Below are 14191 nucleotides of genomic sequence, written 5' to 3'. Positions count from 1 at the left end.
AGAATTGCTTGAACCTGGGAGGTGGAGGTTTCACTAAGCTGAGATCATGCCATTGCACTCCAGCCTGGGCCAACAAAAGCGAAACTGTGTCTCCAAAAAAACAACTATGTCTCCAAAAAAAAAAGAAAAAAAGGGTTATAAACAGCAGCTCTCACTACAGGGTAGGCAATACAAATGCATATTAAATATTAAAATCCATATTAAAATTAATGACATGGTGTTATGGTGAGACCCCTTAATAACACTGCCATGTAACAGTTTTCCATTTTCACTTACTATTGCTATTAACTTCGTGTTAGCATCAGTTGTTCCTCCACAGGTGAAAAGTACATTTGATAGCAACATGTATAATAATTTTTATAATTATTTTTAAAAATAAAAAATTGAGACCTCTAAATGTTTGCTCTAAAGGAAAGCTCCAATCATCTTATCCCACTTGTTATTGTTAAGGCAGTCAAACTTTGCTCATCAGAACCTACATTGTTGCAATATTGTGAAGAGCCTTATTCAAACACATTTTGAAAATCTAAATAATCTATAGATTTATTTTTATTTGTCCCTCAAAAAGCACTATTTGCTTAAGAGTTTAGTGAGTAAACTATTTCAGAAGAACCAATATCAACTAGAGGGCAAGAAAAGACTAACCAGACTGGTCCTAAGAGAAACTCCAGAATTCCAGGAAATTCAGTCAGACCTCCTGTTAACTGGGTTCCAAGAGGAATCATTTTGCAGTTAGAAAAAAAGTATACTTAACCCAAAAGTCAGGAGACAAAGATTTTAGTTCCAGCTCTGCCCATGCCTCACACTACAACCTGGAACAATCACTAAAACAAAAGCCTCTATGATTAGTACCTTCATTAACAGAGATAGGAAAACATACACTACTCTGACTATACCACTTTAAAAACAATATAACCCTTTTTTGCTAAGTAATTCCTTGTACTTACCTTGGAATCAAGTAAAAAGTAATGTTCTATACACATGTAAGTCAATAATTTCAATCCTTCTAACTTCTCTGCTCCAAATTACAAGTGAATGCAGCAATCTTTACAACTGCCAAAGCAAATAATGTACTTTATTTCCCTTTTTCCTTGAGTTTTCACAATAATTATTTAGTAGCACTATGAACTTTCTTGCTAGTTTTCTTCCCTATATGACTCAAAATTTTATTTTCATTTTGATCTCCATGCAAATGCTTCCTCAAATTTTGCTTTGGCAGCCAAATTTCTAGATTTTTAAATTACTCCAGCTGGGGGTTTTATTTTCACTTGGATGATCTTTCTCTTACATATTTTTAAGATTGTTTTTAACTTTGGTATTTTCAACAGATAATTATGTTAGACTTTCATTTGTAAAGATTATTCCTTTTCATCAGTGTCTTGTATCTTTCTGTGTAGTAAAGAATTTGGCCTTGTGCAAAGAGAAGTCTCACCATTGACTTCAGCTTCTGGGAGGTAATGTGTCATAGTTGATAGAAGTGTGCTTGTTTATGATGGGTGCTGGCCGTACCAGATCTTCAGGTAGGGTTGGCCACAACTAACAGTTTTAAAGTAAAAGCTAGCCATGTCATAAACACCAACAATATGGCTTAGGACAAGGCTCTGGGTTACACAGTATCAGTCCATTGGGAGACTGAGTTCAACCATACAGGCAATTGAGTAATCAACCAATGATGCCTACATAATGAAGCCCCATAAAAACTCTATACACTGAAGCTTGAATGAGTTTACCAGGTTGGCAATCATGCATACTGTCACACATTGGTGCTGGAAGAACATGTCCTGACTCTATGGGAAGAGGACACTGGCAGATCAACATTTGGAACTTTCCTGGACTTCACCCTATGTGTTTCTTCCCTTGGCTGATTTTAATCTCGATCCCTGTAATCTGTAATCCCTTTGTGAGTCCTTGCAAATTATCAAGCCAGAGGGTGGTCTGGGGAGCCCTCTGAATTTGCAAGTGGTGCCAGATGTGAGAGTGGTCATGTGAAGAACCGTGCCCTCAAACTTTGCAGTTTGGCTGAGTACCTTCCAAGGTTTCCAATAAAATCTAGTTTTATATCTACAAGTTCTCATGAGATTTGAAGTTACTCTTTTCAATTGTATCTTAATGTGTAATATTTAATTAACTTTTGGATATCCCATAAGTAATATAAGGTTTTGTTTGTTGCTTTTGTTATTTTATTTTTTGTGTGTCTGTTTTGTCCTTCAACACATCCCTGATCCTTGAAGAGCAAGGGCAAATGACAACAAAACTAGTAATTGTAGCTTAGATGTACAAGGCAATGACTTCATCAATTACATATATTATCTTATTTAATTCTCATACCAACTTACGAGGTACTCTCTATCAAACACCATTATTCTCTACCTTATTATGAAAAAATTAAGGAATGAAGAGAAAAATACTTTGTTCAGGGTCAAGGAGCTAGTAAGAGTCTAGATATAGACAAATGCATTTTGACTTCTTAAACACTATGGAAATACTGAGAGAGATAAATTTAAGAGTTTTCTCACACGTACTGTGCAGATACTGAAAACTGTCTCCCAAAATCTTTTCTTTCTTCTTCCTTAGTCCTAGAGCCCTCAAGTTTTGGCTAAGCCCATGATCCTGCTAAATAAAAACTCTATTTCTCAGCCTCTCTTATTGAAACTGTCCTGCAGAATTCATACGTGTGAACAGAAATTAACTTCTGTCTTGCTTAAGCCGCTGAGGCTCTTGAATCATGTTTGGAAGCATTCTGGATGATTCTAATTTACATAGGGATACATAAAATTACACTGGAATTTTGGTTGGCAAAAATTTTCCTTTATATTCACTCTGTCCTTCTCTACTGGAGCTTTAACCTTTACTTACAAATATGAAGTTTCACCTGTCCTTTAAAAATAAATAAAAACTCCCCTCAAAACTGCCTCCACTTCAACCTTCATTGGTGTTCCCCTTCCTTCATTTTACTTTTTCAAACAGTACTACACTTGCTGTTTCCACTTCCTACACTTTACATCACTCTTCTATCCACCACCGTTAAAAATTGATTCTTCCTTTGACGCTGCCTCTTCCTCAAACCTACTTTACCAACAGGCCTCTGATCATTGGTTTTATCATCTTCAATGTAACCTCAAAAGTATAGTGTTCCAGCCTTTTGGTAACTTCTGCCCTTACACTCATTCAGTAGAAACAGAAGAAGAAAGTGAATGGAGAAAAAGAGAACTTCTTCAGCCTAATAAAATATATTTCCAAAAACTACAGCAAATCACATTCCCGATAATCAAAGTACAGAAGTAATTCTCTCTCAAAGTGAGGGAAGCAAGTAAGGATGCTCACTATCACGGCTTCTATTTGATTGTACTAGAAGTCCTAGCCAGCCAGCAACATAAAAAGAGAAAATGAAGGCCAGGCACAGTGGCTCACCCCTGTAATCCCAGCACTTTGCGAGGCCGAGGCAGACGGATCACGAGGTCAGGAGATTGAGAACATCCTGGCTAACACGGTGAAACCCCGTCTCTACTGAAAATACAAAAAAATTAGCCAGGCATGAATGAATCAACAATGTAATGCTACCTTTTAAAAGATAAGTAACAATGGCCAATACTAAAAGTTTTTTTATGACAAAGTTAGATATTAAATAGCCTTCTCAAACATCTTATATTTTAATAATATTCAAAAGAAATTTCAGAGAATCCAGGAAGACACACACACACACACACACACACACAAAATAGTTGAAGCAATTATATAAATAGTTACTTGTGCACAATAAAGGCCAAGAATGATTCTGGGAAATGACTATAGGATAGTCAGCAACTGGTACAGAAAACAATGAAACAACAGCATTCTACACTGCTTTACTGGCAAGTGCCTGAAGGAATTTAAGACCTTCCAAAAAGAAATGCCATGCCTTCAAGGTAATAAAAAGAAGATCTCCTTAAACTTGGAAATAACCAAGAGGTTAATTAAAATGGTGTTATCATAAGCGAGATGTTTACAAATCTGGTCTAAGATGATTTTCAACAGCAAATGAACGTACTCTACCTGCACAGAATAATACTGTCTTACAAACGACCAAAAGTTTCTGAACATTATCATTTTAAGAATCACATACTTTCCAGTGTACTGACTGTAGTTCAAAGCCAAACAGGACAAACTGTATCACATTTGAGATCACCACTCCTTAACAGTAATCCCATTCCTAAAACAACATGTTAATGAAGAAGCCCAACTGTTTCTCAATATGAATTGCTTGGCCACATGAAAGAGGCTAAAAAAGATTTAAAGCTAAGCACTGAGAAATCCACAGAACCTCAAGCTTTTATACCAAATCCAATTACTTTGGTCATGTGGCCCCTACAAAATACTAAGTGCTTTAGCACTCCCACTTTAATAATGCAGCCATGGCATCAACACAAACTTACTGTCTCTATCTTTAGTTAGGTATAGGTCACCTATTTGGCTATTAAAAGATTTTGTTTCTGTAGAAAGCAGTTATAGATTATTCTAACTAGGGTTTTCAAAGGATTTCAGTTTGCATTTATGGTAATTTCAGATTAAATCAGTGGTTATCTGTCATTCAAGTAATTTCAGCTTAACTCAATAAAATTTACCAAATGTGAAAGGCAAGGGATACAGAGAAAAATAAGGCACATGATTTGCCCACAAGAGTTCACAATCTAATGAATACACAAACAAAGTACAAAATGTGTGAAAGAGAAAATAAATACCACGGACAGCTACAGAAAAGGTAAGACATACATAGAAAAGAATAGTCACTTGTTAACCATACAGGTATATGACTTGAAAGCAGATTTACATAGGGAAATAGCAAAAGAAATACATGATCTTCAAATAAAAATTAAAATAATAAAGAGTTTGCCATGCAGATCAAGTAATAAGGGCATTCTAGACGAAGAAAGCAGAGTGTACAAAGACACAGAAGAAGTAACACAATTTACTAGTTAGCAATTAACTTGGTGTGGCCACTAACGTATAGTGTGCAGTGTAGGGGAGGGCGCAGTAAAGTAGGACAGACAGCATAGCAAGGAAGCTAGAGAAGACAAAAGCTCAATCATTAATTGACCTAACAATGCAGCCTGGGGAAAAATGCAAGGCACTAAAGAACTTCAACTTGAAAATGGCATGACTGTACTTAAATCTTGGAAAGAATGCCTCCTCAGGATTGACTTGGGGCAATGTGGGAGTAGAAAGGGAGAGGATATAAGGCTGGAAGTAGGAAAAGGAGTCAGAAGGTCACAGCAATCCTCCCAGGCAAAAAATGACAAGGGCCTAATAAAATGTATTTAAAGTAGATACGGAGAAGAAGGACCAATACAAGTGACCTTAGAAAGCTAGAAATTTAGGCAAGTGATTAAACATGAGAAGGAAAAGGAATTAACAATAATAGATTTTTCACAATACTGACTGGATAGAAAGGGATGCCATTAACCGAACCAAGAATAAAGAAAGAAAGGGTGATTTGGGATAAAGGGAAGGAGTGAGAAAGAGATGAATGTGTATGATTTTAGACCTGTTAAGTTTAAAAAGTCAACAAAGCTCATAGCTTCAGATGTCAAAGGCTGAAAACACAGATTTGGAAATCATCATCCTATATACAGGAGGCATAGCTCCCACCTAACTGTACAGTTAACGTGGGTAAATTTTACAGTGTGTAAAGTAACTCAATAAAGTTTAAGTGAGAACAGCTATATTAAATGTGACAGTAACTTTTAGAGCAGGTATTAAAAAAGGTCACTTTGTATTAATGAGCTCAGTCAATATGTCAAGAGAATATAACAATGATAAATGTTACACACCTAATAACAAAATTTCAAAATACCTGAAGCAAAAACTGATAGAAATGAAAGAAGTCAGCAAATTCACAATGTTGTAGGTAATTTCAACATCCTTCACTCAATAACTGATCAAAATAGAAGGAAAATCAATAAGGACATAAAAGACTTGAACAACACTATCAACCAACTTGACCTAATTGACATTTACAGAACACTCTACTCAACAACAACAAAATATACATTCTGTTTAAATGCAAACAGAACATGTACCAATACAGACCATTTTCTAGGCCATAAACAAGTTTCAATGAAATTAAAAGTATTCAGACCATATAAAGTATGTTTTTTGCTACAATGGGATTAGAGTAGAAATCAGGTAACATAAAAGTATCTGGATAGTCTCCAAATATTTATAAACTCAATAAAACGCTTCTCAATAATCACAGGTCCAAGAAGAAATCAGAAGTAAAACTAGATGACTGGTGATGATTGCAGATAATTGTGAATATACTAAATATACCAAACTCCGAATAAACCACTGAATTGTATACTTTAAATGGGTGGATGGTATGGTATGTGGATAATATCTCAATAAAGGCATTTTTTAAAAAGTGAAATTTGAAAGTGCCCTGAACCGAAAGAAAATGGAAACATCAAACTGTAGATAAAGCTAAAGTACTTCTTAGACTGAAATTCATAGCACTAAATGCCAATATGAAGAAAAAAAGAAAAGTTAAAGAGAGAATTATAGCAATCTACATTGGGGGAAAAAAGATCTTATATCAAGAACCTCAGGTTCTAACTTAAGAAAATGGAAAAAAGAGAAAATTAAACCCAAAGTTAGAAGAAGAAAGAAATAATAAAGATAAAAGCAAAACAAGAATTAAAATACAAAAGAACAGAGAAAAACCAATACATCCAAAAGCTAGTTATTTGAGATCAATAAAATTGATAAATTTCTAACAATGACAAGAGAAGGGAAAAAAGAGAAACCACAAATTACCAATATCAGCAATGAGAGAACTGATACAATTACAATCCTACAAATACTCAAATGACAGTAAGAAACTATTAGCAACTTTATATCAAAAATTCAGTAATTCACATTCCTTGTTTAAAAAAAAAACTACTCAAGTGAACTCAAGAACTAGATTACCTTAAGAGCCTGTATCTATTAAAGAAACTGAATGTATAGTTAAAACCTCTCCACAAAGAAAACTCCAGTTCAGATTATTTCACTGATGAATTCTATCAAGCATTTAGGTAAAAATCAATACCAGTTCTATGGAAACTCTTTCAGGACACTGAAAATGGAAAACCAAATTCATTTCATGGGGCCAATATTACTCTGATACCAGAATCAGACAAATACAATAAATAAATAAACAAACAAATATCCCTCATAAACATAGAAAACTACTTTTAAGATTATAGAATAATTACCAAAGGGTGTCTAACATTCAAAACTCAATCGATGTAACAACTTGCTACATTAAAAGACTTAAAAAGAATGACCTCATGATCATCAAGAGATGCAGAAATAGTATTTGACCAAATCCAATATCCATTCCTGATGAAAATTCTCAGCGAACTAGGAATGCAAGGGTATTTCCTAATCTGATACGGGGCACCTATTGAAAACCTACAGCAGCCATCATACTCAAGGGTGAAAGACTGAAAGCTTCCCCATTAAGATCAAGAACAAAAATCTACTCAAAAATCTATTACAGGTTCTAGCAGTGCAATTAGACACACACACTAAAAAAAAGAAAAAAAAAGGTATAAACCTTATAAAACCTTTAAATTGCTTTGTTGTAGTTTTAAAACACATAACGCAAAAAATACTGAAAATCACTACCCCAGTATACAGGTTCTAAATAAAATAAGGCCTGGCCTTCCTGTAATGCAGGGATCCCCAACCCCCAGGCCACAGATCAGTACCAGTCCGGGGCCTGTTAGGAACTCGGCTGGCAAGCAGGAGGTGAGCTGTGCAAGCAAGTATTACCACCTGCACTCCACGTACTGTCAGATCAGCGATGGCATTAGAATCCCACAGGAGCGCAAACCCTATCTTGAACTGCTGATGTGAGGGATCTAGTTTGCACACTCCTTATGGTGATCTGAAATGGAACAGTTTCACCCTGAAGCCATCATCCCCCACCCCACCCACTGTCCTTGGAAAAATTATCTTCTATGAAACCGGTCCCTGGTCCCAAAAAGATTGGGGACCACTGCTGTAACAAATCAGAAACTGAAAAAGGTATAAAACCCAAAGGAAAAAGAAGAAACTATCATGCACACAGTAACTCTTTCTTTCTTTTAGCTTCAATATTGTATGAGATTTTGGGGGGTTGTTTTAGATGGGATTTGGTATCTTAAGTAGTCATTCTCATTGACATTTTGAAGTATAAAGGATAAAAGTTGAAGTGGATTTCTGATCACCGTAAAGATCCTTTACCAAAAATTTGTATGTTTTTCATCAAAAGCTACCATCAGAAAGAGGTCAGAAACAGCACTGATACACCAGGATGTTGATTATCAGAAATCACCATCAGTACAAAGCAAAAAGTCATTATGGGTTATCTGTGAAGACATGAAAATAATTTATTGTAAATATTATTTTTAAAAAGGTTTTGGTACACCATTCTTTTCTTGTGGAGTAAAACATCACCCATTCGGTCTTTGTGCAGCCCTTGGCCCAAAGCTGTTATTAGTACTAAAGGCATCTGATACAGTTTAATATATGACCCCACTAAATCTCATGTTGAATTGTAATCCCCAATGTTGGGGAGGTGGGGCTTGTTGGGAGGTGTTTGGGTCATGGGATGGATCCCTCATGGCTTGGTGCTGTCCTCACAATAGTGAGTTCTCATGAGACCTGGTTTGTGACATCTCCCACTCACTCTCTCACTCCCGCTCCTACTGTGTGAGATGCCTACTCCCTCTGCCCTTCACTTTCTGCCACAATTATGAGCTTCCTGGGTTCTCTCCAGAAGCAGATGTTGGCACCATACTTCCTGTACAGCCTGCAGAACTGTGAGACAATTAAACCTCTTTTCTTATAAATTACCCAGTCTCGGATATTTCTTTATAGCAATGCAAGAACAGCCGAATACAGCATCTTTATCATGTCTCCTCTGCCTACATATATCTAAGGCAGTAAGAACCCCAAAACAAAATTCTTATAGCCATCACTCCTTGTTATTATAGATAATTTCTCAAATCTCTGCCATTCCATTCTCAGGCTTTGAATTTTCCCTCTCTTCAAGTGTCTCTAATTTGTCTTATTGGCTCACATCTTTCCTTTCTGTCTGGCCTCTCCAAACTGACAATTTGTTTCTGTGGTCAGCCTAGATTTATCTGGTTTGTTACTAAGATATTATCTCTCAGACTGATTCGATTATAGACTAAATATTTGTGTCCCCCCTAAATTCATATGTTGAATCCCTAATTCCCAAAGTGATAGTATTTGGAGATGATGGGGGGGGGTATTTGGAGATGACGGGCGGGGGGGAGGGGGCCCTTGGGAGGTAATCAGGATTAGATTAAGTAGTGAGGGTGGGGCCCTATAAGGAAAGGAAGAGAAAGAGAGCTGTTGTCTCTTTCTTCACAAGCACACATGGAAAAAGGACCATGAGAGGACACACAGAGAAAGTGGCAGTCTACAGGCCTGGAAGAGGGCTTTCTCCAGGAACTGAATCAGCCAGCATCTTCATCACTTCTCAGCCTCCAGAACTGTGGGAAATAACGTTTGTTGCTTAAACCAGCCAGTCCATGGTACTTTGTTAAGGCAGCTCAAGCAAACTAAGACAGCCGCTGACCCTGAGCTCCAAGCCTTGAAGCCCAAAAACTAATGGTACACCTTTACCTCCATACTTTTGCATTTACTACTACCTTTTACATTGTTTTAAATGTACTTCATTTGCGTTAGTGAACCTACCGATACGGAATGATCCACACCACTCATGTAAGATAGAAATGAGATAGCTTATGTGGTTTGTCTTCACAGATACCAAGAACCACATACTGTCAGCAACACCCAATTGAAATCATAACAATCACTATCAGTCCCAAACCAACTGCTACTTTTATTAGAATCACAACTACTGGCTATACAGAGACTGCTGAAAGGAACACACCATACTGTTTTCTACAGCAGCTACACCATTTTACATTCCTCTCAGCAATGCACAAGGTTTCCAATTTTTCCATATCCACTCCAACACCTGTTACTTTTTTTTTTTTTTTTCACAACAGCCATCCTAATAGATGTGAAGGGGTATCTTATTGTGGTTTTGCTTTATATTTCCCTAATGATTAGTGGTGTTGAGCATCTTTTCATGTGTTTATTGGCTATTTGTACATCTTCTTTGGAAAAATATCTTTTCAAGTCCTTTGCCCATTTTTAAACCAGGTTTTTTGTTGTTGTTGAGTTGTAGGAGTTCTTTATATATTCTGGATATTAATGCCTTATCAGATATATGATTTGCAAATATTTTCTCCCATGCTAGCAGGCACCTTTTCACAGTTTTTGTTTGTTTGTTTTCTTTTTAGAGATAGGGTCTCACTCTATCACTCAGGTGGGAGTACAGTGGCACAATCATAGCTCCCTACAGCCTCCTGCTTTAATGATCCTCCCACTTCAGCCTCCGAGTACCTGGAAATATAGGTGTGTGCCACCACATCTGGCTAATTTTTTTATTTTTTTCTAGAGAAACAGGGACTCTAGAGACAGGGAAGAGCCACTGAGCCCAGCCAAAGCCAGAGTTTAAAAATAACATTTTTGGAGCTTGAAAGGAATCAAGTCCCTTGAACTAAGGAAAGAAAACAGCAAAGCAACGAAATGAGAAATAATCCTCAGCCAGAGGGTTCATACAGTGAAGCAAAGGAAGCTAGTAATAACTTTTAGTCCTTCACCAAGATATCCATATAACCTGGTTTTTCTTAAATGCACTACTGGCATTATGAGGATAATTCAATTATTTATTGTGCACAACCACCAAGGCACCATGGGATGTTTAGCACACCCAGCCCACATTCATTAAATGCAATAGTGCCCTCATCCCCATCATTCTAACAACCAAAAAATGTCCCCATGTTTCCAAGCTCCCTCTCAGGTGAACAGTACCAACCCCTACTTTAAACCCCTGAACAGAAAGTGCCGAAAGGATAGAGTCTAGAAAGTCTATTTATATCTACATTTCTAAATAGCACAGCACAAATAAAAACATCATCCCCTTATTTTATTATAAGTCACTGTAATAAAATGCAGGATTCCTTTCAGTTTCCTTTATGTCTCTTAAGCAGCCAAAACATTCAGGAATTAATTAGTATAATGGTAGCAGAATCCCTCCTCTTTCTACAGAAGCCAGAAAAATTCAAGATACTTAATCTTCCTAACATCTAGCAGCAAGGGTATTGCCTATCACCTATGTGTAAGCAATGAGATGCTACGGCTGGTACTATACACCTGTAAAGAAGCAAGGACTCAATTTAAGAAATCACTCTGGAAGCAGAGACATCCAGTATCCAGAGGCAGCAACGCCATAACCAGTGCTCATTAATCAGCAGCACTGACAGTGGTTCTGTGTATCTGGCTTCACTTAATGCCTATTTACTAAACCTAGTTCTTCAGACTTTTATGTCAATTCTGAAGCAACCTAATATCCAACCTAAATACCTTTTCTGCATGTGTTACAGTCTAACATCCTTCCAATAAATACCTTTTCTGCATGTGTTACAGTTGCTGTCTACTGTCTGTATCCAGGATTCCTCTCCTGTAATTATTTGTAATACAAATGGAAAAGTATTCTGGGAATAAAATCTAAGCACATGCCTTTAACTCCCCATCCCACCCCCTCAATTCTTGCTAAGGCAAGTCAAACAATACAGAATAGAAAACTTTGATCCATCACAACGTCCCTGAAAAATAGAGAAGGATCCTACCTACATGATTAACACTCCAAGTTACTCTGAATATGGTGTAGATGAGAATAGGGTGGAATGCAGGAAGGCAGTCAACCAGACCATAATTACTACTACACATTCAGATAGAAGGCACTGTCAGGAACCTAGGAAGAGACCTGGAACCTAGCAAGGAACTCACCTATATAGGTTCTTCTCTTGGCAAGTCTATCACATGTCTGAGTTGAGAACTGGTATATCCTCCAGCACAGGTTAAGAGAGCTTGTCTCTGTTACTACTGGAAAGACACCCTCCTGCTCATCTACCTGGGGCAAAACCTCAGACTGCACAAGTCATACAATTCTGCAAGGCTCTACTGAGAAAAGGCCCATTCCACCAGGCATCCATTTTGTCTGAGGTGAGCTGCTGGCTATTCAATTCCAATTCTACAAGGAAGAGGTCCCTCATAGGCTGTTCCACTGACTGCTTATCAAGACCTAATCAAAGTTCATACACTAAAATTCAGAAAGCCAGACAGCATCAGTAAGTAAACCAAAATTTTCAATTCCAAATCCACTCGTCTATATAATTCCAAATTCCGTCGTCTATGCTTCATGATGCTGGGGCTTAGACCCTGCAAATTACATCTTTCTTTTGTCAGCTGGTTCCCTACTAGGTTCCACCAATAGGAAGCACTAAAGCAAAAATTGAAAGCATAAGGATGGTATCTTCATAACCTCATTCTAAAATACTTACGGAAGTCAATTTAAGGACATATAAAAACTAGAAAATACAGATAAATGAAGACAAAAACACATACCAAAACTGAGGGGATGCAGCAAAAGCAATCCTCGGAAGAAAATTAATAGTAGTAAATATCTACATTTAAAAGGTCTAAAATCAATAATCTTTACAACTTAAAGAACTAGAAAAAGAGGTGCAAACCAAGCCCATAACCTGCACAACAGACAAAAACATGAAAAATTAGAGTGGTGATAAAACAGAGAATAGAAAAACAATAGAGAGAATCTAAGGAAACCAAAAGTTGGTTCTTTGACAAGATCAACAAAATTGACAAAACTCTGGTTAGATGACAAAGAAAAAAAAACAGAGAAGATGCAAATAACTAAAATCACAAATAAAAGTGGAGACACTGCAGCTGACCTTACAGAAATAAATAAGATTTTTAAAAGAGAACCTTATGGCCCGGTTTGTTTGGTGTGTGCATCTGTAGTCCCAGCTACTCAAGAGACTGAGGCAGGAAGATAGCTTAAGGCCAGGAGTTCAAGGCTGCAGTGCACCATGATCACAGCTGTGAATAACCACTGCACTCCAGCCTGGGCAACACAGACCCCCAACGCTAAAAAAAAAAAAAAAAAAACAAACAAACAAACAAACAAAAAACCTTTTTTAAAGAATATGATAAACAACTGTTCACCAAAAAATTAGATAACCTACATGAAGTGGACAAATTCCTGAAAACAAACTACAAAAACTGACTCAAGAAGAGAATCTGAATAGATTTGTGACAGGTAAAGAGACTGAATCAAGAAGCAAAAACCACCCAAAAAAGAAAAGCCCAGAACCAGCTAGCTTCACTGGTGAATTCTGCCAAACCTTTAAAGAAGGATTAACAGCAATCCTTCTCAAGCTTTTCTAAAAACAACAGAAGAGGAAGGATTTCCTAATTCATTTTATGAGACCAGTAATTATCTTGATACCAAAGCTAGCCAAAGACATTCCAAGAAAACTACAGGCTAATATCCCTTATAAATAGTGATGCAAAAATCCTCAAAATACTAGCAAACTGAATCCAACAGCATATTAAAAGAATTACAGGCATAGGCAGGTAGACTTTATCCCAGAAATGCAAGGATAGTTCAGCATAAGAAAATCAATCAATGAATGTAACCTATCACATTAATACAGTGAAAGGACTTATGCTCAAACTAAAAATAGAAGAGAATTTCCTCAACATGATAAAGGGCATTTATGAAAAACTCACAGCTAACATCATACTCAATGGTGAAAGACTGAAAGCTTTGCCCCTAAGATAAGGAGTAAGACAAAGATGCCCACTTTCACCACTACTATTTGAAACTGTACTGGAAGTTCTAGCAAGAGCAGTTAAGCAAGAAAAAGAAATAAAAGACATCCAAATTGGAAAGGAAGAAGTAAAATTAATTCAACTCACAGATGACCATGATCCTATAGATAGTAAATCCCAGTGAATTTATGAAATGACTACTAGAGCTAATAAGTGAATTTAGCAAATTGTAGCGTATAACATCAACACTAAAAATTAGTTGTGCTTCTATACACAAGAAATTTAAAAACCAAAAAAGAAAATTAAGAAAACAATTGCATTTGTGATACCATACAAAAGAGCAAAATACCCAGGAATAAATTTAATGAAGAAGGTAAAACACCTGTATGCTGAAAACTATAAACATTGCTGAAAAATTAAAGAAGACCTCAAAAATGAGAAGATATCCTGTGGT

At 36.7% G+C, this 14191-nt stretch overlaps 1 protein-coding gene across 2 annotated transcripts in view; it reads right to left on the bottom strand.

The window, feature by feature from the left end:
* MAN1A2 (mannosidase alpha class 1A member 2) overlaps positions 1 to 14191 on the bottom strand; it is a 181873-nt gene that overhangs the window by 151830 nt on the left and 15852 nt on the right. The window contains exon 1 of one of the 2 annotated variants that reach the window (XM_063624684.1): positions 3412 to 3477. The exons of the other annotated variant lie outside the window; for it this stretch is intronic. The gene's annotated coding sequence lies outside the window, so the exon portion shown is untranslated. Of the gene's footprint in view, positions 1 to 3411; positions 3478 to 14191 lie in introns of those variants that run through there. 2 annotated transcript variants of the gene reach the window in all.

Source organism: Symphalangus syndactylus, chromosome 12 (genome assembly GCF_028878055.3).
Source record: "Symphalangus syndactylus isolate Jambi chromosome 12, NHGRI_mSymSyn1-v2.1_pri, whole genome shotgun sequence".
Lineage (NCBI taxonomy): Eukaryota > Metazoa > Chordata > Mammalia > Primates > Hylobatidae > Symphalangus > Symphalangus syndactylus.
The sequence above is the reverse complement of the archived record's forward strand: the minus strand, read 5'-3'. Positions and strand labels throughout refer to the sequence as shown.